General features: G+C 35.6%; 1 protein-coding gene across 1 annotated transcript in view; it reads right to left on the bottom strand.

The window, feature by feature from the left end:
- The window catches only part of LOC148944142 (fatty acid amide hydrolase 1-like), an 85,571-nt gene that overhangs the window by 12,889 nt on the left and 44,804 nt on the right, over positions 1 to 27,878 (bottom strand). The gene's annotated exons all lie outside the window — the stretch shown is intronic.

Genomic DNA, 27,878 nt, shown 5'->3' with positions numbered 1-27,878 from the left:
CTTTAAGAAATCAAAACTTAATTAAAATTTTATAAAAATCAGCATATGTATATTTGACAATGCACATTCATTTGAATTTTTTTTTCAGTAAAGTACAAATTATATTCTGGCTTTTACTCTTACCCTGAGGGCAAGAGTAAAAACTGATAATAAAAAAACTTAAAATAAAACTTATTTTCAAAATAAGTTTTTGAAAAACTTATTTTGTGGAAAAAGTTTCTTTAATTAATAAGTGAAAGAATCGAAACACTAATGTAGGAAACTATGCAAGAAAATATTATATTTATTAGAATATTAATAGACAGTGAGGAACTTTATAATTCAATAGTTTTATATGATATTGGTTGGTCAATTATGTTAGGTGCCGCAAGGCTATCCAATATAGGAAGTATTTTACTGTTCCATGTTTAATAGAGGACCACTTGCCAGCAATCTCATTGGTGATTTTATAGAGAGCTCCTGCGTCGCCTCTCTTTGCTGCTTCCTCTGCCTGGGCTGTCTTCCGCTCAAATAATTTTCTCGGGTTTTTTCTGGCGCTTTATTTTATCAACTCATATGCAGCTCTGCATTTCTCCGTTATTGAGCATCTGGCAATTGGGAACTTGCCTTTGGATAAGTGATGGCTGTAACTTTTTTTTTCAATGATATCCCATGTTTAGTCAGGCAATCAACTGGTTCTTTGGGCTCTTCCGACATCCAATAATGACTGTTACGGAATCGTGAAAGACATCTTTTTTGCTTTCCAAGATTTTTTCACTGTCTACATTATCTGGTAAAGACAGGGGATCAAATCTATTTAGCTTAAAGGCAGGCACACCAATTAGGGAGGGGGGGGGGGCAATTAGCCCCTCATAGACTTTGAAAAATACCTTTTTATTTCTATTTCAAAGCTATTTTCTATTTTAGCTATGTGCTAAATTATAACAGCAAGATTGGATAACTGGTTGTTTTATTTGACACCCCTGTGCTTCGTTTTTTTTTGCAGCTATTAAATAGCACTCCACTCCAAAAACTGCTACGATTACCGCATGTTTTAGGTATACCTGCTCAATGTTGTTCAGTTTTTTTTTATCTCCAATAAAAAATAAAACGGAAAAAATTCTCACCCCCCTCCCTTCATTTTCGTGAATCGATGCCACTGCTTAATGTTTTGGTTGGATTCTCTGCACCGCAATTTCTCCAAGTTGAAGATCGGGTTAGCCACACCGATCTTTGACTTCAGCCACAAACTTTTTTCGATGTTTTTTTTTTTGTTGCTTAGCAGCCCAATATCACTCACAGCTACTTCCTAGTTTATTAACAATAGCGTTCATAGGTAATTTGAAGTCTTAGGATATTAGTTGTAACATTCATTCACTCAGTCTGAAGGTTAAAATGAAGAAAAAGCCACAATTTCTTGGCATTTACTTAGTAAAAGTAAATACATTTCTGTTAACAATTAAGAGATTTTCAAAATACGCAAGCATATTTTCTTGCTAAATGATTCTGTTAGGTTAGCTAAAGAATGGCCTTTCACATTTACAAGTCCTTTCAAACTAGGTTAATGTAAAAATTCATAAAACCAACAGAATCATCGTCTAAAATCTGAAAATTCAAAAACTAAAATGTGATAAAGATTGATCAAGCTCTGATCAAGGGCGAAACACTTACTTGGGAAAGTCTGTTAATTTATTTCCTAAATGTATTAATTGTTTATCTGAAAATTCAGTTTGATGTCAATATGTGGGCCTATTCATACCACCCCCTTAAAATTTTTCAAAGAAGTCGGAAGAAAAAGCAGTATTACTCTCAAGTAGTTATAGCCACACGTCACGAGTAGTCACAGTCACAAGTAGTCGTTGTTGAGGTCACAAGCAGTCATAGTTAAAAGTAGTCGCCGTCGGAAGTAATCTTAGTCACAGTAGCAAGAAGTTGCGGTAGCAATCACAGTAATAGTTGCAGTTGTAGTGACCCTCAACGTTTCAAGTTAATAACCTTAACCGTCTCTAAGGTATTGCCGATAAGTCTTTTAGATAGCCTGAAACCACAATTTGTCTTTACATTTAGCTCAAAATACCCCAAAATTTCATCTCAATACGGTTAGCCTTTTCCCCTCCAGGTTCAAACACTCCATCCGTTCCAAATGATAAATCCTGCTTGTAAAGAAGTGCACAAATGAACAATTTATAATGCTGGGGCTGGGGGGCATTGCAAACTAGGAGGCATAATTGTTAGATCTTTCGACTATTTTCAACAAAATGTTGTTTGTTTTCAAAATTTTGGTCAGTGTTGAGAATAGAAGGCATTTCAGTGTTGAGAAGATGGGGCAAGGACTATTTTTAATATCCCTCTCAGCATTTCCTTAAAGTTGCACCTTAATATCCAAACCCATTTTGGAGAACTATGATCAAAAATACCCCTTTTTCCAAAAAAAAAAACTGATAGGATATGGAAACAACGGGCATCTTGCATAATGTAGAACCCATGTCCTAGGGGCTGCGGAGGCTATGTTGTTCCAGGAGGCATATTTATTTGACTCTTAGGACTATTTTGAAGGAGAAAGCTGTTTCAGAATTTTGATGAAATGTAGTTTGGGGAGGGAAACTAAAAAGGGCAGGAAAGGAGTACTGGTCTCCAACAACTTTTCAACATCCCTCTAAATGCCCTGAAAGTTTCAATTTAATACCCTTGGCTCTAATTTAATACCTAGATAATTTCGGAGACCACACTGCCTTTCCATGACGATAAAATAAAAGTCCAAAATAGGGATAAAATCCTTTTTAATAGACAGTGTATAATAAATTTCACAAAAAATACCAGATATTTCGGTCACATATACAGTGACCGTCATCAGTAGTAAAACTTTACTACTGATGTCACTACTGATTTTTCACTACTGATTTTTACCAATGGCAGAACTACATTTTTAATAAACTGGATGCAAATAGTCACTTTTGAGTTGGTTTAGCATACCCCCACCCCAACATTTCCCAAAGTTTCACCTTAATACCCTCAGCTTTTTTGGAAGCACGCAGAATCAACCATTCCACCTTTCCCAGTGATAAATCCTTCATGTAAATAAGGGTTATATTGCCTAATTCAAGAACCTTGCCTGTGGGCTGTGGAAGGCTTGACATCCCCAGAGGCGTACCTAACAAACCTAACAAACAGAGGCGTACCCAGAGGCGTACATATTTAAACATTTTGATAATTTTGAACAAAATAGCTATCTCAAAATGCTGATCAGTATTGTTGCGAGGGGACATTTAAAAAGGAAAGGGGACAGGTTAGTAAGTATGACAACACTAAACCCTTAAGGTCGAAACCGGCAGTGCTGATCTCTGTTTCGTAGCTCTTCAGCCAGGAATTACAATGGGGAGTTGGAGGCCAGCCATCCTGTGCTTTTGGAAACCCTTCCTGCTTACCTTCCCAAAGATCTGTCCAGGTACCCATTCAGAGCTGGGTCAACTCTGGATGAGCTTTCAGAGCCAAGCCACCGACCCTTGTTTCAAAGAAATCACCGGCCACATTAGGAATCGAACCTGTGCCACTCGGACAAAGGATTCCCAACCTAGCGCGCCCACCACTTAGCCAGCTAGGACATATTCCCCTCCGATCACTGTTCGCACCCGTAAAATTTCAACTTAATACCCCTATTCGTTCCTTAGATATTGCTGATACACCCTGGTCATATAAAAAAAAGAATGGTTTACCAAGTCTGGTGGCTCATTTCCTATAGTTTAATTTTTGCCTGTAATTTGTTATATGGGATTCTTTTTTTCTTTAATTGTGTATTTCTTTTCCTTTTAATTGTAAAATCTATGGAGTCCTGCATCGCCTGATTTCTGTGTCATACTTGAATGAACTTTCTTTCCTTCTGTCGCTTCTTCTCTTTTTCTTTCTGCTCTCTATTTTGTGAATAGGTATTTTTGGCACTACACGTGGTTAATGAAAAATAATTTAATATTTGAAAGTCTCGTTTCGTTGTCCCCCTCTTTTACAGGCCATGAAGCCTTTGTAGGGGACTTGTGATTGTTTTATTGAGTTGTTTTTTTTTGTTTTTTTTTAATATATATTATCTATATTATTGAAATATGCCCCATTTTCCCAATAATTAAAAAAACATAAAAAATGAGCAACTTGTATAACTTAGAGCCCCTGCCCCGGGAATTGTGTCAACCACAAAGTTATAGTTATTGGAACTTCGGACTATTTTAAACAAAATGGCTAACTCAAAATTCTGATCAGATATCTTTAGAGGAAAAGGGCGTGAAAAGGGGGTTGGTTGCCCTCCGATCACTCTTAAAAAGTGCACTAGCACTTTCAATCGAATGAGCCTCCTCCGAGGTTTATACGACTACCCCTTCCGTATGAAGTGGCTCTTAGGGAAAAAAAAATCATACACTGAAGCTTTATAGCTCCATACTGTAGGCAACACCAGAGCGTTGTTTTCTGACATAACGAATCTGTTTTCTCTGATATAATGATAGATAAATCGATCATGAGGGAACAGTTACAGGAAAAAATTAAAATGCGAAAACAGCATGACCAACCACAATTAGTGTTTGTTTGTTTATATTAGCTAGGACCTTTTTAAACAAAGGGCAAAGATCATTCTTTGAAGTTTTCATTATAATAACATTATACATTAAAATTAATTAATAAATTACTTGCTTAAAAAATGTATATTATACAAACAAGATGAAGTTCCCTTGCAAGTTGCACCATGCAGGACTGGAAATGAAAATACCTTATGGGTAGGCATGGTTACTTCCGCCACATCGACACAGGGGTTATTGTACCGTACTATTATTTTAAGAGTTTATCTTAATTGGAAGAATCGTAATTTGCTATCTTTAATCACTTCATGCTGTCCTGTTGGTTCAAAGTTTCACTTATGTGCATGGATATTAAATAGTACGACAATGTTGTCAAAATAGTTTAGATGGAACTCTAATTATCATTACCGGTCAGTCATTGTACTTTAACATTTAGGGGATGACCCGGGGTCTAAAGCCCGGGTAGTCTAATAGTCTTTCCCTCACCCTTAGAAAACCCAAATAATCTGTGAAGTTTTGCCTTAATTTGCCAGCGACAGTCAGGTTAGGTATCCAAACATTCAAACACAAATCAAACAAAAACGTTTAGAGGGGTCAGGGATGGGAGGTTAGGGCAGGGCCATATCTAGGGGGAGGGGAGGTTAGGGGGTTGGAAATCCCCCTCCCCGAAATTTTTGTCTGACTCGCACAAACATAACAAAAATGGACATAAACAAATTTTGTATGCGTTTTTTTAGTTCTTTTTCGTTTAGTAGAGCCCCCTCCGAAAAACAAAATCCTGGGTAAGGCCTTGGGTTAGGGGGAAGTATTTAGAATCTATACTCCCCTTTGTGATAATTTCTATTAATTTTAATTTTTTTTTTCAGTAAATTTACCTTTCTGCTAAGTTTCTTTAAGTTCGATTTCGGTAAATGTTTCTTTCCTTTGTTCTCCAATAACAATTCAGTTAGAATCCCAATCCAGCAGCAACTCCTTAAACAACAAATTATTAAAAAAGGAGTTCATTCAAAACTATTTTGACAACCTTGTCGTAATGTTTACTATCCATGCACATAAATGAAGCTTTGAATCAACAGGACAACATAAAGTGATTAAAGATAGTAAATTACGATTCTTCCAATTAACATAAACTTTAAAAATAATATTATTAACTACCCTTGTGTTGGTGTAATGGAAGTAACCGTGGATAACTATCAGAGGTCTTCAAGTTCATTCCCAAACGGCGCTAGGGGATTCCACAAATATATACTTTGACAATAATCTTTTATTAATTTTTAATTAATTTTAATGTATAATATTATTATCACTAAAACCTTAAAAATTGATCTTTCGCTCTTTGTTTAAAAGGGCTCACTAATTCAAATCAACAAACAACAATTGTGGTTGGTCAACAAGCGTTGAGGATGTCTCAACACTGATCACAATTATGAAACCGTCAAATTGTTTAAACTAGTCAAAAGGTCTTAATAACTGCCTCTGAGAGCACCTTGCACCCATAGCCCCCAAGGAAAGGGCTCTAAATTATGCAATAACTCATTGTTTACAAACAGGACTTGTCACTAGGACAGGGAGGAGTGTGTATTAACTTGAAACATAAGGACCACTATTGCTACTACTACTGTGACTATAACTGCAATTACTTGCGACTGTGAAAACTTAGAAGAACTTTCAAGTCTGACAGCGTGTGACATCGACTACGAATAGTTACGACCAAAACTGTATCTACTAGCGAACATGACTACTTGTGACTGAGACAAAAGTAATTCTGACTACTTGTAACTGCGACAGCTTAAAACTGAAAATTATTGTGACTGTGACTACTTACTACTATTATGACTTATAAATGTGAGTGCACATGCGAATACAACTGACTGCTACTGTGGCTACTTGCGAATGTGACTACTTGTAGCTACGACTGGGAGTACAACTTGAACACACGAATGCAATACCTCGTGACTGCAAGTACTACTACTGGCAACCGTGGCTACCTCTATTAGAACTGCTACTACTTCTGTGATTGGGACTGTGACTTCAAATATTACTATAACTTTTACTATTACAGCTAGAGCTTTTGAACTAATTCAAAAGAATTTAACTGTATCCTGATTGTCAAAATGATGATGTGCATCCAGGGGTTTATCTGCAACAATCCGAGAATAGGTAAGGTTATTCGAACCTTAGTTAAGGTTAAATGAACAAAAATTAAAATAAATAATCGTATCAAGCATAAAGATAAAAGATAGCGATACAGAAGATATATTCAGTTTTAAACGAGTAAAAATTAAATTTAATATTTAAATATGACAACACTAAACCCTTAAGGTCCAAACGGGCAGTGCTGATCTCTGTTTTGTAGCCCTTCAGCCAGGAATTGCAATGGGGAGTTGGGGTGTACCATGATATATTTAAAATACAGGATTCTTTCCTTCTAAAGATGATTCGGGCAGAAATTAAACGTCCCCTAATTGAGTTCAAATACCGCTTCCAAGAGTCTAAATTCTTAATCAGCAAAAAGAGAAATCGCATTCTAGCTTCAGTCAAACAACGACGCTAGTCGTTCGAATTTCGCTAAGATAATTAGTAGCAAAAAAATGCTATGCACAATATTTCTAAGGAAGTTTAAATGGCAAAAAACCGTGTTAATGCTTGAATCATCAAAAACATTTAAAAGAATTCATTTTACGAAATATTTACATCCTTAGTCCTCTTAGGCCAATGGCGAGCAGTCCTTACAGCGCAGGACGAAAGAACTGCGTTTGGTAGTGGGGTAGATGTGTTTTTTAATTTTAATCGTAAGTCAGATTTGAAACGATTCGTAAGTCAGACCTAGAGAGATTCAGACGAAATTCTTATCACCGTTATTGTCACTGAAGTGATCCGTTGCTGTGCAACTAAGCATGTAAGTTCAATAAATCTATTGTCTTTTTTTATCTGTGTTTATTTCATCTTATATGTCTGCACCTAGCCTAATAATAGATAATTAGTTCGTGAGTCTCCAAGGTAAATGCTCCCAAAGGAATGTGACCTCCAGATAGCTCGAGAAAGAAGAGACAACATTCATATGTCTACATATTCAATTTTCTCCCATTAATTGAGAGCGGCGCTAGCCTAGTTGACACAATCTCCAGCGCTATAAGCGGCGCTATCGGAGAAATTTCTATCGCTACAAATGGTGCGAGTCGGAAATTGGAGAAAAACTTGCGAACTAATTAGGCTACGAAACTTTGTAATTTGAACCTAATTGTTGGGAAAGATACAGACATATAAGAAAAGTTATTAGGCCTATTACCACTAAGCTACGATAGGAAAACCCTTAAATCTCATTGGAGATAGTAGTATCCTCCAAAATAGATTAAGTAAAAATAAATTTCTTTTCAATTGATTCAAAAAAAAATGGAAGGACTGAACGATTAATTAATAGTGCAGAAGTTAGTCGCAAAAAATATAGAGATAGAAAAATCTATACCAGAGTACAATGGTCAGTCAGATATTGACGAATTTAATATCCAATTGACCCAGTTTGTACAACTAACAAAAACAGACGTTGGAGCGTTAAAAGACATGCTTCTACTACGATTAAAAGGCCAGGCCTTAACTTTTCTAAAACAGATCGAACATACCATAAGCAATAACGCCAACTTGCCAATAAATACGGTTGACGACTTGTTAAAAGCATTCAAAGAGAGATTTATAGAAACCAGTTCTATAAATAAATTAAAACACGGAGTAGTGAACTTTGATTTTTCACAGAATATAAGGGAATATCTTGATAATATACGCATTTCTGTAAAAGCAAAATACGGAAGTGGTTCTGGGCAACTGTATGAAAGTCATACTAAATACCTTTTTGCAAGGGCTACCCCCAAAACTATATAGAGTAGTAATATCCAAAAATATTCAGACGTTGGATCTTGCAGTCCAAGAGGTAGAGCGACTAATCGAAGTTGATAAAATGGTTGCTAATCATAGTAATGCAAAAAAAAAATAGCCTAGGCGACTCAAACGCGAACCTAATCTTCAAGGGCGATCAGGCATTCCCCAATTTCTTTTCAAGGGATAATTCCCCAGTGGCACAAAGAAATAAAACGTCAGGACCCGCTAGGCAGAAAACAGTACGTTTTCAGCCTATTAAACAAGCTAATTACGGAAATAACCCTACAATAATAAGGTGCTATAATTGTAATCGTGTTGGCCATATCGCAAGAGAGTGCCACTATATCAACAATCCTATACCAAGAATTGCTGTCGGTAACACGCAAAATTACGGTAACCATTTGTTCTGAAGAACAAATTTCAGCACCGGTTGTGCAATAGGCTATAGCCAAGGGGGATTGCGCCAATCAGTACCTTATAATGCATACCAACAAAATCTGTATAACCCTCTCCCCAACAGGCAAATTAATTACCGGTTTGAAAACCCAAATACTCGCCAAGGCCAATATAATGCGAGAATGCAATATAGAAATCATGAAAATTTGCCGATGAGAAATGAAAATTTTGCAAGCCAACAGTACTGGCAGTCAGCGCCAGCAAACGGCACTGACACGAGAAATCCACGTTACCATAATAATACATGGAGAAGACAGACAGACGTAAATCAATTAAATATGCCTACGGAACCTAATACGTCTGAATATCTATTACAGGCACCGACAAATGAAATAAATCCTCAGGGAAACGCTTCAGGCCCCTCAGAAATATAAATTGGACCCAGAGGGTGCCCGGAATATTTAACAGGTCCAAGATAATATTAGTGCCGTCTTGTAGCGATATTAATAACAAGTTACCTATATTTAATGATTTTTGTGTAGAAAATGTTTATTTTAAGGCTTTGATTGACTCAGGTGCAACAATTAGTATCATAAACTCTTGCGTATTTAATATCTTGCCTCCGCACATTAAACGACAGAGGAACCCTAAGAATCCCAATTTAACAAGTGTGACAGGTCATAAATTAAATGCAAAAGGGTCAATTTGGCTAAACTTAAAAAGAGACAATAGAACGTCCATGACAAATTTTATCATATGTGATAATTTCCCATATGAAGCCATGATAGGGGCAAATATTCTAAGGTCTAATAGAATACTATTAGACGAAGCCAACGAGAGGCTTGTCTACCCAGCTAACGTAGGGGAAGAAATTTCTACCTTAAGAAATCGTAACAGGGGTTACGAAGACAACATAACGGTAAACAAAATTTCTAGTGGTATAATGTCGAAGTATTATGAACCTCATGTCTCGCAAAGACATGGCATAATTGGAAATTTGTTCAATTACCCTGAGAGACATTGCAGAAATGAAGTAAATTTAAATAATGACAGTACTGAATCTGCGAAAATAAAAATAGGAGATATGCGACAGTAGAGGTCAAACGAAATTAAGAAATTAGTGGAATTGTGGAAAAACATAGTAAAACCCAACGTGACGCCCCAAGATGCCGCAATGGCGCAGCATAGCGCCAGTATGAATCTCATAAACAATGAAAATGAAGAAAAATAAGACGGATTCGCGATAAGGAAAACAAAAGTCCCTCCCAAAACGATGCTAAAAATTCAAATATCACAGATGATCAAATCAGGAGTTAGCAAATCAGAAATATGGTTTGCATACCCATCTGAAAGACCTGAAAATCTGTTTTGTGAGGAACAGATTATATCTTATGACAAAGGGGAAGGTTTTATTTGGGTAGCCAACAACCATGAAAATGATACAATTACAATTAAAAAGGGGACATGTTTAGTTCAAATCCAGGTTTTAACGGAAAATGATTTAAATACATAAGAAAATTCTAAAAGAAACCTAGTTAACGGTATTAAAACTTCAAATGACAAATATCCTTTAACTAAATCGCAATTTTTAAACAAATTTAATATGGATCATATTACGGACTTGAACCTTAAGAAAAAATTATGCGAATTACTATGTAATTTTAAGGATTTATTCTCTGCATCTTATTATGACATCGGGATATTACATTTTTATTAAAATTAAATTTGAACGACTGGTAATCCCGTTCCAAAACAGCCGTATTTTGTGCCATATAAGCACAAAGTGTGATTAAAAAATGAAATCCATTAATAAGAAAAAAGTGAAATTATATGCCCATGCTTAAGTCCGTATCGTGTATCATTGATCTTAGTACCAAAAAAGAATGGAAATATTAGACTCTTAGTAGATTAAGGATTCCTCAACAAAACAAGTAGTTAGTGATAAATTTCCTCTACCAAGGATAGATGAAATTCTTGACTCAATTTCAAGCAAAAACAAAATTTTTACTTCTTTGGACCTTACCCAAGGCTACCACCAAGTAAAAATAGCCGAAAAGGATGTCCATATAACTGCTTTTTCAGCATCTGAATGTGGTTCTTATGAATACTTAAGGATACCATTTGGGCTTAAAACAAGTTCAAGCGCGCTATGTAGACTCCTATTGCACCTGTTAAGAGGATTAAAGAATATAATTCATTTTGTTGATGATATTATATGTGTGGGGGAAAACACTGAACAACACTTAGCATCGTTAGCTAAGGTGCTCGAGAAGTTCAGGCAAGGAAATTTAATATGCCGGCCTGAGAAAGTAAATTTATTTCAATATAAAATTAAATTCTTTGGAGTAGTAGTAACCTAAGGAGAGATATCCCCAGACCCTGATAAAACAAAATGTGTTGAAAACCTCAAGCCCCCCAGAACTATGAAAGAATTAAGGGAAATTTTAAGACTCACTGGCTACTTTAGAAAATTCGTACGCAACTATAACCAAATTGCAAAACCCATCACGAAATTAACTAAAGGAAACTCCCATAATGTTACGTGGTCCCAGGTGGCTCAAATTTCCCTAGACCGACTCAAAAAGGCGCTCACTTCTGAACCAATTTTATCGCTTCCTGATTTCGAAAACGAAAAATTTGTGGTCACAACGGATGCTAGCTCAAAGGGCATAGGCGCTATCCTTTCGCAAATTATCCCGGTAGAAAACCCTAATCCCCTTGAGGGAACGCCTAAGCAAAAACAAATAAAAAAAGTTATATTCTATTCAAGTGAAACTTTATCAAAAGGCGAAAGTAGTTATTCAGCCACAAACTTGGAATTGTTATCTATTATCTGCCACTTGGACAAATTTAGACATTATTTAATTGGTAGAAAATTTATACTACGATCAGAACCTAAAAGCTTGCAGTACCTGCGCACATTTAAAAACCCCACGGGCATTCTAGCTAGATGGATTATGAAAATCCAAGACCTAGATTACGAATTTGAACATTTAAAGGGAAAACAAAACGCAGCTTGCGACTTTTTAAGTAGATACCCAGAAAATATTCCATAGAAAGCTGAAGAAAATAAGGTTAACGCGATAATTGTAAAGAGCAAAAATGGCTGTAAGAAAAACAAAGTCAGAGACGCAGTAAAAGAAAATAAGACTAACTTTTGTCCTTTATCTTTGGAAAATATAAAAAGAAAGCAAAAAAAGGACGAAATGTGTCTAGTACTAATTGATTATTTTGTGAATGATGAGGCGTTACCGGATAAATTCAAAACTCTTAGAAAAGAGATAGATAATTTTTACTACGATCTTGATGAAGAAATACTGTGTAGAATTGTGACTGCTGAGAGAAATAGAAACCAAACCTCGATAATACCTATGTTACCACAAAACTTGATAGGGCCTGCATTTGAATATTTTCATTCGGACACAGGTGGACATTTAGGAGTTATGAAAACGTTCCATAAGTTAAAACAATACTTTTACGTACAATCTGCACTGACAAAACTTAAAGAATTTGTAAGTACATGCGAAGCATGTAATTTGAGAAAAATCACCCCAGCTTATCCAAATCCTCCAATGGGAACGGTCCCGGTAGCAAAGCACCCCTTCGATATTATCTCATTTGACCTCTACGGGACAAGTGGAGGCTTACCTGTTTCTAGCAGAGGTAATGCTTGTATTCTTTAGGTTATAGATCATTTTTCCGGATTTACTTTTGCAAAAGCATTAAAAAATCAAGGTGCTTATGCCATAAGAAGGGCGTTAGCAAAATTATTTTTACAATTTGGCATTCCTAATAGAATTTTGAGCGACAATGGGAGCAATTCCGTTTCGAAAGTAACAAAAGATTTAATGAGTTTCCTTAATTTATAGAAAATGGTGACAGCGCCGTACCATCCACAAGCTAATGGCAAAAAAGAAGACAGGCATAAAATATTTTCGAACGTTCTAAGTATTTATACGAAAGAAAATAGGAGTGACTGGGATAAATTTTTACCTTATTTAACCAACGTAATCAACACGGCTTATTCCGAAACAACCAGAGACAATCCATTTTATTTACTTTTTGGTCGATATTTTATAATCCCGTATGATGAGATTATTTAATCTCGGCAGTATTATAACGACTCAGAAGATTATAAACAAGAATTCATAAATAGAATGAGGAAAACTTATAAAATAGTTAGGCAAGAGTTGGAAAAATGTAAAATAAACCAAGAGCTTAGAAACCAACCCAAAGTTAAGAGTAATATAAATTTCAAAGTAGAATACTTCGTGTACCTAAAGAATGAGGCAAAAACGGAAGGAAAAAAAACTTTCCGACAAATATTCTGGACCGTACAGAATAGTCAAAAAGTACGATAATGAATATACCTTTAAAATGGAAAACCTCGATAGTGGAAGAACGAACAAGGTGCATGTTAGCCGAATATAAAGAGCCAAATTTCCAGAGAGATGGGTGTCACATCCCTCTTCTACTGTTTCGTCAGATTTGGAAAATGAGCCCCCTAAATCAAGATTGGCAGAGCTAAAACCCTTTAATTTCAAGCAATACTATTTCGAGAATGATAGTGATGAACAAAATTTTGAAGAATTTTTAGCTATGGAAAATCTAGTTATTCCAGAGGAAAAATCCCTAACACCAGTAAGAATAAGAACGCCAAAAAGTCCAAAAAGTTATTCATCGGCGAGTGCAGGAGATTTAGATTATACAATATCTCCAAAAACCCAATTTTTCCCCGATAGAATTTTGACCCCATGTCCCCCGAAAAGATTTCTAGACGATATGGTTTCCCTTGCAACACCGATTGAAAGGCCCCTGTCTTTACAGGAGGAATTAAACAGAGCTGTAGAAACCCCCGGCATTGCTGTAAAGAAAACTCCTCTCAAAGATTTAATTAAAACAAACCTGCGAGAAGCTATGGATTTAATTAATTTCCCCATAAAAAAGTCAAAGTACATTGCCCAAGAATAAAACTCCCAAGGATGACCAGCAAGGTCAACATCAGGATTGAACCGATTCCAAATTCACACCGTAAAGATAGAATTCGTTGAAGGAAATCTTTGTACAGAGAACGCCTCACCTGCCTAAGGAAATGATATTCAAAAAATGGAGGAACTCCACACAACCTTTTGATGCCTCCAAAAGCTCTCAATAATCTTTCAAATTCTCTGAGTTGGGAACTCAAGGCGAGGACTTAGAGAATAAACCTTCTACTTCCAGAGGAGTAGAAATTTACGAAGGAAGGGCAGGTGACACCTCAAAAAGTGCCACCTCTAAAAGTTCTAATCCGGATTTGTCGGAAACCAGTTCCGAAAAGTCTGACGGCGAATCAGACCATAGAGTAGTTAAACAAATAGGAAAGTCAAGACCGACCTCAGCAGCCGCACACGGGAAACAAACGAAATTAAAAGGGCAAGAATTTTTGAAAAAACAATACAAAAAGTTTGACCTTATTTTGATAGAAAAACCGAAAAAGAAAAAACCGCAAGAAGTCGAGGAGAAAGTAACGACACAGTCAGGCAGAACGGTTAAAAAACCTGACAGATGGAAATATCCCTAATTAATGTAAAGAAAAATTTCAAAGATAACAAATTTAACACCATAATAAATTTAACAGTGTGCAAGTAAAGTTAACCAAGTCAATATTAAAGAAAAAAAAATACGAGTGATGTCAAAACGTTGACGATCACAGAAAATAACCAAAGGTAGGAAGCTAGTGGTCTACTGAGAACGACAACTGGTGTTGGACCACTTCTTGTGGGAAGCCGGGGGTGTAACTCAAGGCCAATTATTGTTTTTTGTAATTTCTTTTTAAACGACCGTAGGAAGGGATATTTCTCAGTCCTTCAAGTGCAAGAAATTAGTATTTTTATGCCAATCAGGGCCAGTCAAAGCAATACTTAAAGGTTGAATAGAAACTTCAGTGAGCTAAGTTTTCGTTTTTTGGATCAAAATGCTTTGAAAGAGAAACAGAGAGTTTACTTTTTATAGCTCCGAGGCGAAAAAAAAAAGAGAAAAAAGCTTTTTAATTTCATTATATTATATCTATGACGTATACAATAACAGAGAGATCACTGTTCTATAGTTCCGTGACAAAAATGTTCTTTAATTTCATTGGTTTATCTATGACATATCTTTTGCTCTAATTATTTTGACATATTTTCGCAAGTCAGTCACGTTATATCTTACCTATACTAACTCAGGTCCCCCTCAGATTTTCCATGAAAAATCGACCCATTTCCTAACCAAGATGGATATTATAAAAAAAAAATCCGATCCGAACTTTATCTATATTTGGCTATCGGTACGTTTATATGTAGAATTTCAAGGTGAATGTGGAATTATATCTCAATAATAATATGTAAAATTTTAAAACCATTTGAACAGTTAAGATACACGAATTGAAACCCTGTGTATGTCCAATGGTGATTAAGTAAAACCCAAAAGGAATTACCCAATAATGTGAAGATGTTTTTCGCTTAACATATTCTAATAAGACTTTAATATCAATTTATTTATTTAGTTCTGAAGATTTGCTGAAACAATAGCCTTCTAAAAAAAGATATTGATGTCAGTTCTTCATTAGGCTTATATTCTTTGCCAAGCATCAACTGGAATATACGTGGACAAGCTTGGAACCCTGCATCTAATTACCTTATTCGAAAGGCGAATATGAGGCACCAATATTGACTTGTAATTACGGAAAATCCAAGAGAAGAACACGGGGAAACAGCTGAAATGCTGAGGTTAAACCCGGAACCCCATGAGAACGTCTAAGCTAAGAAATAGGGGAGACATCACTAAACGAGTGGGTATTGAGGTCTCCATTCGTCCTTGTTATGTCTTGTTCCCTCATTGTAGTATCGTTTACGTAAAACCGTGTGGTTATGACGCTGCACATGCGTTTCTTAAACAGCACGGACTTGCGTGAACAATGCAGGCATTAAATAAGTTTTAAAATTATACCTCAAAAAAAAAAAAAAAAAATTAACCATGTAGCATAAACTCCGTTTAAATGATTATTTTAAATCTAATTAACTATGTGTTGGAAGAAGTTAAAATAAAGTGTATGTAGTAGTATATATTAGAAATTATAATAAGAGACCATACTTAAAGTTGGAGAATTAGTATTTTATAAAAAACTCCTATGTATTGAATTTCCCAATGGGAACAATTATAACCCAATTAATGCGTGAATTATTGTATGAGTATTTACTTCAAAGAACGTGTGATTCTGCCTTGCTATTTTTATTACAGGAAGTAAATGGACACATTGATTATTGAGCATTACAATGAGCTGCCCAGTACAGATACGACCCAGTAGCATCTATTTTCATCATATCTCAACCAACGAAGAGTACTCACCATAACTCCAGGCAACTTTCATCCCAACTTTGTCTACGAGAACAACAGTTACCATTGATCGTTGTTTCTTCGACCATAAACCATATTACGTATCAGGTAACACTTATTTGAACCTCAGTATCAAGTACTTTAACGAACTATATAATCACATAAACGCTGAGAAACCAATCGGTCAGTACAAGATATAAATACGTAGATATCGCCTTTGATACTCGCTATGGACCCCAGAATAATTTGACAGTATAGTGATGATAGTTGAAGCTAAACGATATTTAACGACATTCGAAGTTAAATAATATTTAAATTTGAAGATATTTGAAGCCGAAGTTAGAGACAATTTGGAGTTTAATTCTAAAAACCCCATCGATCGGCACACGATAAACGATATTTAATTATATTTGGAGTTGAATGATATTTAAAGACATTTGAAGATATTTGAAGCTGAAGTTAGGGACAATTTGAGGTTTAATTCTGAGAACACCATCGAGCAGTGCGGAATGGACGATATTTAACGATATTTGAAGTTAAATAATATTTGAAGATGTTTGAAGTTTAATTTAAAGACAATATGTTAAAAGAGTCACTATAGTAAGACGACAACCCGTTTCAAAAGGCAAAAATGAACAATTTTACGCGAGAATACATCCTCTATGTGCCTAAAAAAATCCTAAAAAAGACATGCTCAGAAAAAAAACACCACCACCTGTAGTGGGAAGAATCATTTCCCAGTTGACTATTAGAACGATATTCAACGGTCATTTCCCAGTTGACTATCAGGGAAAACTTGTCGCGTAAAGACAACTAGACTCGAACTGTTCCATGAAGAGACCATAACGTAAATGCTTCAAAATTTTTGCCAAGACAAAAAGAGTGATGGACAATAATTTACAACAGGAGGGTGTAGTACACTAAGGACTCGAAGGTGATGAATAGATGTGAATCTACATATGTTACTTCCTAATAACTTGGACAATTCAAAAATCCCAATAGTGAAAGTATTTTAAAAAATACCAGTGAACATGATAAACACAATATTGTGTTTTTCAAATCGTTTTTGTATGTAGTGTTAGATATCCAGATAGTTATGTGTAGCGTTGTCAAGCTATTCATTTAATGTAGTGTAGATAGAATGTAGTATGCCACATAGAAAAAAAAAGTGAATTAAAAAAAAAACTAATATAAATGTAGAATAGCCCCAACCTTGTTGTAAATATAAATGTAAACAGTGTTAGATGTAGAAAAAAAAATCCTTAGTATAGTAGCTAACCTAGAACCATAAATAATCTTAGTCCGGTAAATTTTAGATAGGGAAGTAGAATAAAATAAGAAAAATAATAGAGAAAATTTTTAGCACTCCTAATGAGCAGTTACTAATGACGGGACGTCATTAATTGATGGGAAGGGTGATGTGTACCATGATATACTTAAAATACAGGATTCTTTCCTTCTAAAGATGATTCGGGCAGAAATTAAACGTCCCCTAATTGAGTTCAAATACCGCTTCCAAGAGTCTAAATTCTTAATCAGCAAAAAGAGAAATCGCATTCTAGCTTCAGTCAAACAACGACGCTAGTCGTTCGAATTTCGCCAAGATAATCAGTAGCAGAAAAAATGCTATGCACAATATTTCTAAGGAAGTTTAAATGGCAAAAAACCGTGTGAATGCTTGAATCATCAAAAACATTTAAAAGAATTCATTGGACGAAAGATTTACATTCTTGGTCCTCTTGGGCCAATGGCGAGCAGTCCTTACAGCGTAGGACGAAAGAACTGCGTTTGGTAGTGGGGTAGATGTGTTTTTTAATTTTAATCGTAAGTCAGATTTGAAACGATTAGTAAGTCAGACCTAGAGAGATTCAGACAAAATTCTTATCACCGTTATTGTCATTGAAGTGACCCGTTGCTGTGCAACTAAGCATGTAAGTTCAATAAATCTATTGTCTTTTTTTATCTGTGTTTATTTCATCTTATATGTCTGCATCTAGCCTAATAATAGATAATTAGTTCGTAAGTCTCTAAGGCAAATGCTCCCAAAGGAATCGGATCTCTAGATAGCTCAAGAAAGAAGAGGCCACGTTTGTATGTCTACATGTTCAATCTTCATATATATATATATATACCTTTAATTGAGAGCGGCGTTAGCCTAGTCGACACAATCTACAGCGCTATAAGCGGCGCTATCGGAGGAATTTCTATCGCCACAGGGGGCCAGCCATCCTGTGCTTTTGGAAACCCTTCCTGCTTACCTTCCCAAAGATCAGTCAAGGTACCCATTCAGAGCTGGGTCAACACTGAATGAGCTTTCAGAGTCACGCCACTGACCCCTGTTCGAAAGAAATAACATCAGGAAACGAACCTGTGCCACTCGGACAATGGATTCCCAACCTAGCGCGCCCACCACTTAGCCAGCTAGGACAAATTCCCCTCCGATCACTATTCGTACCCGTAAAATTTCAACTTAATACTCCCAGTCGTTCCTTAGATATTGCTGATACACCCTGGTCATATAAAAAAAAAAATAGTTTACCAAGTCTGGTGGCTCATTTCCTATAGTTAAATTTTTACCTTTAATTTGTTATATGGGATTCTTTTTTCTTTAATTATGTATTATTTTTCTTTTTATTGTCAAATCTATGGAGTCCTGCGTCGCCTGATTTCTGCGTCATATTTGAATGAACTTTCTTTCCTTCTGTCGCTTCTTCTTTTTTTCTTTTTTTTCTGCTCTCTATTTCGTGAGTAGTTGTTTTTGGCACTTCACGTGGTTAAATGAATAATAATTTAATATTTGAAAGTCTCGTTTAGCTGTCCCTCTCTTTTACAAGCCATGGAGCCTTTGTGGGGGACTTGTGATTGTGTTAATGAGTTGTTTTTTTTTATTTATTTAAATATATATTATCTATCTTACCGAAATATGCCTCATTTTTCTAATATATAAAAAACATAAACAAAGGGCAACTTGTTTAGCTTAGAGCCCCTGCCCCGGGAATTGTATAACTAGCACCTTCAATCGAATAAGCCCCCTCCGAGGTTTATACGACCACCCCTTCCGTATGAAGTGGCTCTCAGGGAAAAAAACCATACACTGAAGCCTTATAGCTCCATACTGTAGGCCACGCTAGAGCTTTGTTCTCTGATATAATGAATTGTTGTTCTCTGATATAATGATAGACAAATTGATTATGACGGAACACAGGAAAAACTAAAATGTTAAAAAAGCATGACCAACCACAATTGGTGTTTGTTTGTTTATATTAGCTAGGACCCTTTTAAACAAAGGGCAAAGAGCATTCTTTGAGGCCTTCATTTTAATAATATTATACATTAAAATTAATCAATAAATAATTTGCTTTAAAGAATATATAATATACCAACAAGAAGAAGTTCCCTTACACGTGGCACCATGCAGGATTGGAAATGAAAATGCCTGATGGGTAGGCATGGTTACTTCCGCTACACCGACACAGGGGTGATTAAACTTTTATTTTAAGAGCTTATCTTAATTGGAAGAATCGTAATTTGATATCTTTAATCACTTCATGCTGTCCTGTTGGTTCAAAGTTTCACTTATGTGCATAGATATTAAACAGTACGACAATGTTGTCAAAACAGTTTAGATGGAACTCGAATTAACATTATAATGATAATACCATTGTAACATTACAATAGCATTATAACATTATAATATCATTACAATGACCGGTCAGTCATTGTACCTTAACATTTAGGGGAGACCCGGTGCCTAAAGCCCGGGTAGTCTACTAGTCTTTCCCTCACCCTTAGAAAATCTAAATAGCCTGTCAAGTTTTGCCTTAATTTTTTTCTTTTTTAATTTTTTATTAATTTTTCAGTAATTTTACTGTATAATATTATAATTATGAAAACCTTAAAAAGTGATCATTCGACCTTTGTTTAAAGGACTCACTAATATAAATTAACAAAGAACAATTGCGGTTGGTCAACAAGTGTTGAGGATGCCTCAACACTGATCATAGTTTTGAAACAGCCAAATTGTTTAAACTAGTCAAAAGGTCTTAATAACTGCCTCTGGGATTACCGTGCATCCATAGCCCTCAGGAAATGGGCTCTAAATTATGCAATAACTCATTGTTTAAAAACAGGACTTGTCATTAGGAAATGGAGGAGTGTGTATTAACTTGAAACATAAGGACCACTATTGCTACTACTGTGACTACAACTGCAATTACTTGCGACTGTGACACCTTGTAAGAACTTTCAAGTCTGACAGCGTGTGACATCGACAACGAATAGTTACGACCAAAACTGTATCTACTAGCGAACATGACTACTTGTGACTGAGACATAAGTAATAATGACTACTTGTGACTGCGACAGCTTAAGACTGAAAATTATTGTGACTGTGACTACTTACTACTGTAACAACTTATAAATGCGACTGCAAATGCGAATATAATTCGACTGCTACTGTGACTACTTGTAGCTACGACTGCGAGTACAACTTGAGCACACGAATGCAATAACTCGTGACTGCAAGTACTACTGCTGGCAACCGTGGCTACCTCTATTAGAACTGCTACTACTTCTGTGATTAGGACTGTGACTTCAAATGTTACTGCAACTTTTACTATTACAGCTAGAGCTTTTGAACTAATTCAAAAGAATTTAACTGTATCCTGATTGTCAAAATCATGACGTGCATCCAGGGGCTTATCTGCAACAATTCACGAAAAGCTAAGGTTATTCGAACCTAAGTTAAGATTAAATGAACAAAAATTAAAATAAATGATCCTATCGAGCATAAAGACTATGCTTTTAATCAGGTGACTTTGGGAAAAAATGAGCGTGGGAGGGAGCCTAGTAACCCTCCAATTTTTTTGGTATCCTAAAAAGGGCACTAGAACTTTTAATTTCCGTTCAAATGAGTCCTATCATGATATTCTAGGACCAATGGACCGATACGATCACCCCTGAAAAAAAAAGCAAGAAAGCATCCGTGATCTTTCTTCTGGCAAAAAATACAAAATTCCACGCTTTTCCAGATAGGAGCTTGAAACCTCTACAGTAGAGTTTTCTGATACACTCAATCTGATGGTATGATGTTCATTAGGATTCTATCACTTTTAGGGGGTGTTTCCCCCTTTTTTCGAAAATAAGACAAATTTTTTCAGGCTCGTAACTTTTGATGGGTAAGACTAAACTTGATGAAGCTTATATATTTGAAACCAGCATAAAAATCCAATGTATTGGTATCAAAATTTCGTTTCTTAGAGTTTCGGGTACTATTGAGCAGGGTCGCTCCTTACTTACAGTTCGTTACCACGAACTGTTTGATGAACTCACTTGATTCAATCGTCAGAAACAAACGTATATGCTCAAAGCATTTCCCACAAAGTTCTTTCTATGAGCAAAGTGCATCAAGTTTAAGAGTTTGCCTCAAGCCAGACGCCGTTCCTTCTATACTTGACAAAACAGGTAAGCTAAATTCAATGTACGTAATACAGTAAGCTCAATTTCTTTCGCTTAAGGCTAACCTCTAATATCTTATAATAAATACTATATGTAAACAATGGGGAAATGTAATAGCCTGCGAACCTTCTTCTGGCTGTTCTGGGGAATCATGTCATCTCTAAAGACACAGTTATCGTACCTTTCAACTCACAGCATAAATATTATATAATATTATAATATTTAGCATATAACATTAATCATGCACTTGTTTTGTTTTTTAGTTGTTTTTTTATTCTTTTTCTTTCTCCCATGTTTTTAGTTGTCATTATTTAGATGGTTTTATTTTTTAAATATGTTTTTCCTTCCTTAAAGTTTTTGTTTCTTCCCGTTTAGAAAGTCTCCCGGGCGTGAAACCTTACTCCCGTTGAGAAAGGCTCCCGGACGTGAAGCCGAAATATTTGTATCTTTTTATTTTTATCTATTAATATTTTCTTTTCCTTTACCTCTTTTCCACTGTTTTATTGAAGTTAAACGCGTTCTTCTCTCTTAGTTTTTGAACGACTTTTTGAAAAAAAGGCATTGGAGGGGTGCTAGTTGTCCTTCAGTTTTTTTTTCACTTTAAAAGGACACGAGAACTTATAATTTCCGTTCGAATAAACGTTAAGATCGTTACGTTTGTTCGTTACGATCACCTCTGGGAGATACAAACAAATAAAGATGGATTCTCTGATACGCTAAACATGAAGGCGTGATTTGTTTTTAGATTCATTAACTTTTGGGGGGTGTTCCCCCCTTTTTCAAAATTTGAAGAATTTTCTCAAGCTCGTAGCCTTTGATTTGTAACATAAAACTTAATGAATATTACATATTTTGAATCAGCATAATAAGTCAATTCCTTTAGTATATCTATGTATATCAAAATTCAGTGTTTAGAGTTTCGGTTATTATTGAGCCGCGTCGCTCATTACTTAAAGTTAGTAACCAAGAACTGTTTGATAAGAAAAAAAAGGTAAAGAATACTGCACTAGACCATTAAGGGCCAAACCGACGGTGCTAATCTCCATTAACCAGGAAGTACAATGGGGGCTGGGGGATATAAGCATGGTGTTTAAATTATAAATTATAACGCATTTTTATCCCATAAAAGTGCAGCACTTGATTATGTACTGCGGTATTTTGTATTATCTTCTTTCATTACAGAGCTTGGAGTTGAGGATGCTGCTTGTGGAACAACAGATAGAAGTAATGCTTTCGACAAGATGCAAATTAAATTCATTAACTTGGGGCGTCAAATTCTGTCGCACCCAAAAACCCTCGCCAGTTGGCAGCACCCTCTATTGGAAGTGTGTCAGGTCATTCAACCGAGATATATTGACAACTGTGACCTCACAGAAGCTTCATCGAATGGTTGGAATCATTTTTAGCAATAACCTTAGTATCTTGTAAAATATACCTAAATTAAAAACGGTTAAGGAAAAAGGTAAGATAATTTTGTGGCTTCGAGTTCTTCTGTAATTTTGATAGCATGACGAACATCCAAAACTGTAAGGGAAAACAACTTCATGCGACCAGAAGAAACATGCAAAATAATAGTTGCAAAATTGGATTTTTACAAAAACTAACACAATTCGGTCTGGAGAATATTATTGTATATTATGTAATCTAATCTTAAAAATTGGTGATACCCTCAGACCTGCGTCAAAGAGAAGCTGACGACTATGAAGAAGTTTTGTTTTCCATTTTATACTTTGCATCCATTATTTTGGTGTGAAAGACGCGTGAAGCAATTGCGCAGTTTCAATGTTTAGTATAAAAATTTACTTCTGATGTTTTCGGTTTATGTAGAAATTAGAATGGTGAACGGGAAAATAGAGGGGTGGGTGCATGGTTGTTTTGAAAGCTTTTTAACAATTGTTGAGTGCCTTGCTTATAATACATTTTTATAGCACGAAAAACTAACTGCCTTTTTAATTGTTGGAATTTTCTATAGATTATCATACTGGTGATGCCATAGATAAGAGTGAATACCCAGTGACACCGACGACGACTCCTAAACGCCAGAAAATGGCAGAAGTGGACAAAACTCCTTCGAAACGCGTTATATCCGATTCTAGAGCACTTTGTTAGTCCGAATCGTCTACGATTAACGGATCTAGGAACTTCAAAACAAAATACACACCTCGAAATTTAAATTCCGTAAAATCCTCAGACTAAAGGAACAGAAAATCAAGTGCTCCAAAAAACGAATCTTAAATCTAAAAAATAAAGTGAAAGCAAGAACCTTGGTCTGCAAAACAAAACTGAAAAGGATGCTTTACAGGAATACGTAATCTAACCTAACCTAGGTACCTTTTTTGCCCCTTCAACCCCAAAAAACTAAAGTTTGAATCTTTGTCACGGAGTGAGCAATACCTCACAAGGCAGCGAAAACCGGTTTTTCATAAAGCATCTTTGAGATTTCGATGCGGTCTTTCTTGTGTATTTACCGGATTCTTAATAAGTACCAAAAAATTTTAGATCGGCATTTTGTTCAAAATTATTCATAGATCCAATGAATATGGCTCCCGGAACGACGTGAACCTCCAGTCCCAGGAGTGAAGGTCATTCACAATGGACATTGCCAATTGTTTACATAGGTTCTATAGCGGAGCTTTCAACTACATTGAACAAAATGGCTATCTCAAAATATTGATTGGATGTGTTTGGGGAAATGGTGGGCGTGGAAGGGGTATTAGTTGCCTTCCAATTACTTTTGGCTATTAAAAAAGGAACTAGCCATTCCAATTTCCAATTGAATGAGCCTTTTTCAAAGTTTCTACAACGACTCCTTTGATACAAAGTGCCCTGGTCTAAAGGAAACAAATAAATAATACATTGTGCCAACATTGTTCTTTACTTAGGCAGTACTATTGCGCTGCCTATGATAAACAAGTGAAGGTAACTTAAGTTTTGTAATCTTGCCGGGTAATCTAGACCTTTGCACCCTTCTATACATTTTGTGGCCTTTTGTTGAATGGATTCAAGGGCAGCTACATCATCTTTATTGATAGGGGAGGCAAAAGTCATTCCATATTCTATGACAGGCCAAACTAGGGCTTTGTACAACTTTAGCAAGGCCTGTGGAGCTCTGGAGGAGAATGTCTGTTTTATTAACGGTAGTCTTTGTGATTCTTTACCAACAATCATTCCTGTATGGGAAAACAACAATAACAGCCGTGACAGATTGAAATGACTACTGAATTTAAAAGCTAATATCATGGCTTCGAAAATTATATTACATGAAAATCCTGACAGAATATATCCAGTTGCATCAAATCACATTTCTTATGCGGAAGGGGGGGGGGCGTTTGTGCAATTTTGTCAATGACGTCATTTATGGTTGTAACATATTATATATACCTTTATATATTATGACGTCATGCATCAATATAAAAGGATGCAAAGAGTCAAGTGATCTCCGTATGATAAAATTACAAACAGGAAAAAGCCTACGGCTCTTTTTTAATTGGAATAGTAAGAGACGACCTGGCTACATCCTACTATTATGACGTCATTGATCAATCTTTAACATGAAATATGCAGTTTTTCGTAAAAATGATTCTATTTTTAAAATAATTTGTTTTTATTACAAAAGGTTTTTAACCCCATTAATTTCCTTTAAAATGAGCCACCTACGATGTTCCAGTGCCAAGCTATCTGTGGAAGAAAAAAAGAAAAAGAAAGATGCCGTTTATGCAGAATACTGTAGTAGCTGCCACTTTTCTTGATTTTCAAGCCAATATATTTCGCTTGCTGTTCAAGCCAAGGGCCAGAAAGTTTCCTATATAGATGGTTTCGGACAAGGTTGTTCTAATGGTGTACTCTTTTGTTTTGATCTGACTCTTTTTTTAGGAGTTATGGGTTTTTATATTTCTTAACATTGGACGTGATCGTCTCTTACTAGGTTTCTAGCTACCGCTGCAACCCGGATGACAGCAGCATTACGTAGCGTAATGCTAAAGGTAAACCTCGAGTCTACTTGATACTGCCTACGTAACGGAAAAAAAATTTGAATTATACTAGTGTGAAAACTTCTTCGGCAGAGTGCGGAAGTTTCACTACTAATTTCGGACTTTTTGGTCTGAGTATTCCAGTACCTTATCTTTGCAAACATGAGTCAGGTTTGCAACTGCATTTAAAATACAATCTGGTTAAGTAATATATCTTATTAATTAGATTAAACAAGATTTTATTCGGAAAAAATGGACTATGAAAAAACCAAATGGACCAAATTCCCACTTCAGAGTCAATCTCTGATATTATGAGATTGGTAAAAAAAAATCAAATCATCATTTCAAAAAGACTGACAACAATTAAAACTAGCAGAACTTATACAAAAAAATAAAAATAAAACACAAAGACAATTAAGTCTTGGTAACTAACAAACACAAATCGCAATTTAGTTATATATCAAATAAAAAAAAAAACAAGTTTTTTAAACTGAAAGTAAGGAGCGACATTAAAACTTAAAACGAACAGAAATTATTCCGTATATGAAAGGGACTGTCCCCTCCTCAACGCCTCGCTCTTTACGCTTAAGTTTTTTATTGTTTAAAAAAATAAAGTTGTGAGACAGAGTCAAACTTTTAGCGTAAAGAGTGAGGCGTTGAGGAGGGGACAGTCCCTTTCATATACGGAATAATTTCTGTTCGTTTTAAGTTTTAATGTCGCTCCTTACTTTCAGTTTAAAAAAACTTGTTTTTTTTATTTAATTTTTGAACGTTTTTGAATAAATGCAGCTTTTGATCTTGGCTCACCTTACATGAATAATTAAAACAAAATTTTCATATTAATTTACTTTTATTTAGTTAAATGGCTTTCTTGAAACTTGTTTAATTTTATTTACGAACGTTTTTATTAGTAATAAATATACGCAACTTACGAATTAACTTACGTAACAAACTTCTATATTCATATATTTTTAATACGTTTATTAGGGGGCTCACTCCCTAGTCAATACCTCGCTCTTTAAGCTAAAGTTCGAATTTTGTTCCAATTCTTTAAAAATGACCGCTTAATCACAAAGGCCGTTAATTCGAATAAATAGCTCTAATGAAAGTACTAAAAAATCTTTGGCTTAAAGAGCGAGGTATTGACTACGGGGTGAACCCAATCATATATGTAATATTTTCTGTTCGTTTAATGTTTCGATGTTGCTGCTGTTGCAGTTGAAATACTTGTTTTTTTATATTAAATTTCTTATCTTTTTTTAAATAATGATGGGAAGTCCGGCGTCCCCTTCATAGCAATGTCCCTTCCCCCATGAAAACTTCCTTCATGGAAAAATCCTCCCACCTACCCCCCGACCCCCCCCCCCCCCTACCAGGAAAAATCGCCCCTGAAAACGTCTGTATGCTTCCAAATAACCAATACTATATGTTAACATTAGGTAAAGTTCATAACTTTCAGCCCTCCCCCCGGGAACTTTGGGGGATTAAGTCATCCTAAAAGACATAATTATAATATTTTCGAACATGCTGAACAAAATGGCTATCTCAAAATTTTGACCAGGTAACTTTGGGAAAAAAATGAGCGTGGGAGGGGGCCTAGTTGCCCTCCATTTTTTTTTGGTCACTTAAAAAGGGCACTAGAACTTTTAATTTCCATTCCATTGAGCCCTCCCACGATATTCTAGGACCACTGGGTCGATACGATCACTCCTGGGAAGAAAAACAAACAAAAAACAAACAAATAAACACGCATTTATGATCTTTCTTCTGGCAAAAAATAAAAAATTCCACATTTCTCTAGATAGGAGGTTGATACCTCTACAGTAGGGTTATCTGATACGCTGCATCTGATCGTGTGATTGTCATTCAGGTTCTATAGCTTTTAGTGGGCCTTTCCCCCTTTTTTCGAAAATCAGCCAAATTTTCTCAGGTGCGTAGCTTTTGATAAGTAGGATTAAACTTGATCAAATTTACATATTTGAAATCAGCCTTAAAATCTGATTCTTTTCATGCATCTATTTGTATCAAAATACCGTTTTCTAGAGTTTCGGTTACCATTGAGCCGGGTCGCTCCTTACTTACAGTTCGTTACCACGAACTGTTTGATATGAAAAATGAACTATAAAAGGTATGCTCAAAATCAGTAAAATAAACTTTGAACAATTATTGGTAAGAGGAATGTGTGGTGGGGGGGGGGAGAAATTTCAATTATTTAACATATGAATTATGTAGGGGATATTTTTTTATATTTTTCTGTGGAAAATGTTATAGGGGCAAAAATGAGTATTTT

Source organism: Artemia sp. Qi Xiang Cuo, chromosome 14, assembly GCF_049724085.1.
Source record: "Artemia sp. Qi Xiang Cuo chromosome 14, ASM4972408v1, whole genome shotgun sequence".
NCBI lineage: Eukaryota > Metazoa > Arthropoda > Branchiopoda > Anostraca > Artemiidae > Artemia > Artemia sp. Qi Xiang Cuo.
This window is presented reverse-complemented; position numbering and strand designations above follow the sequence as displayed.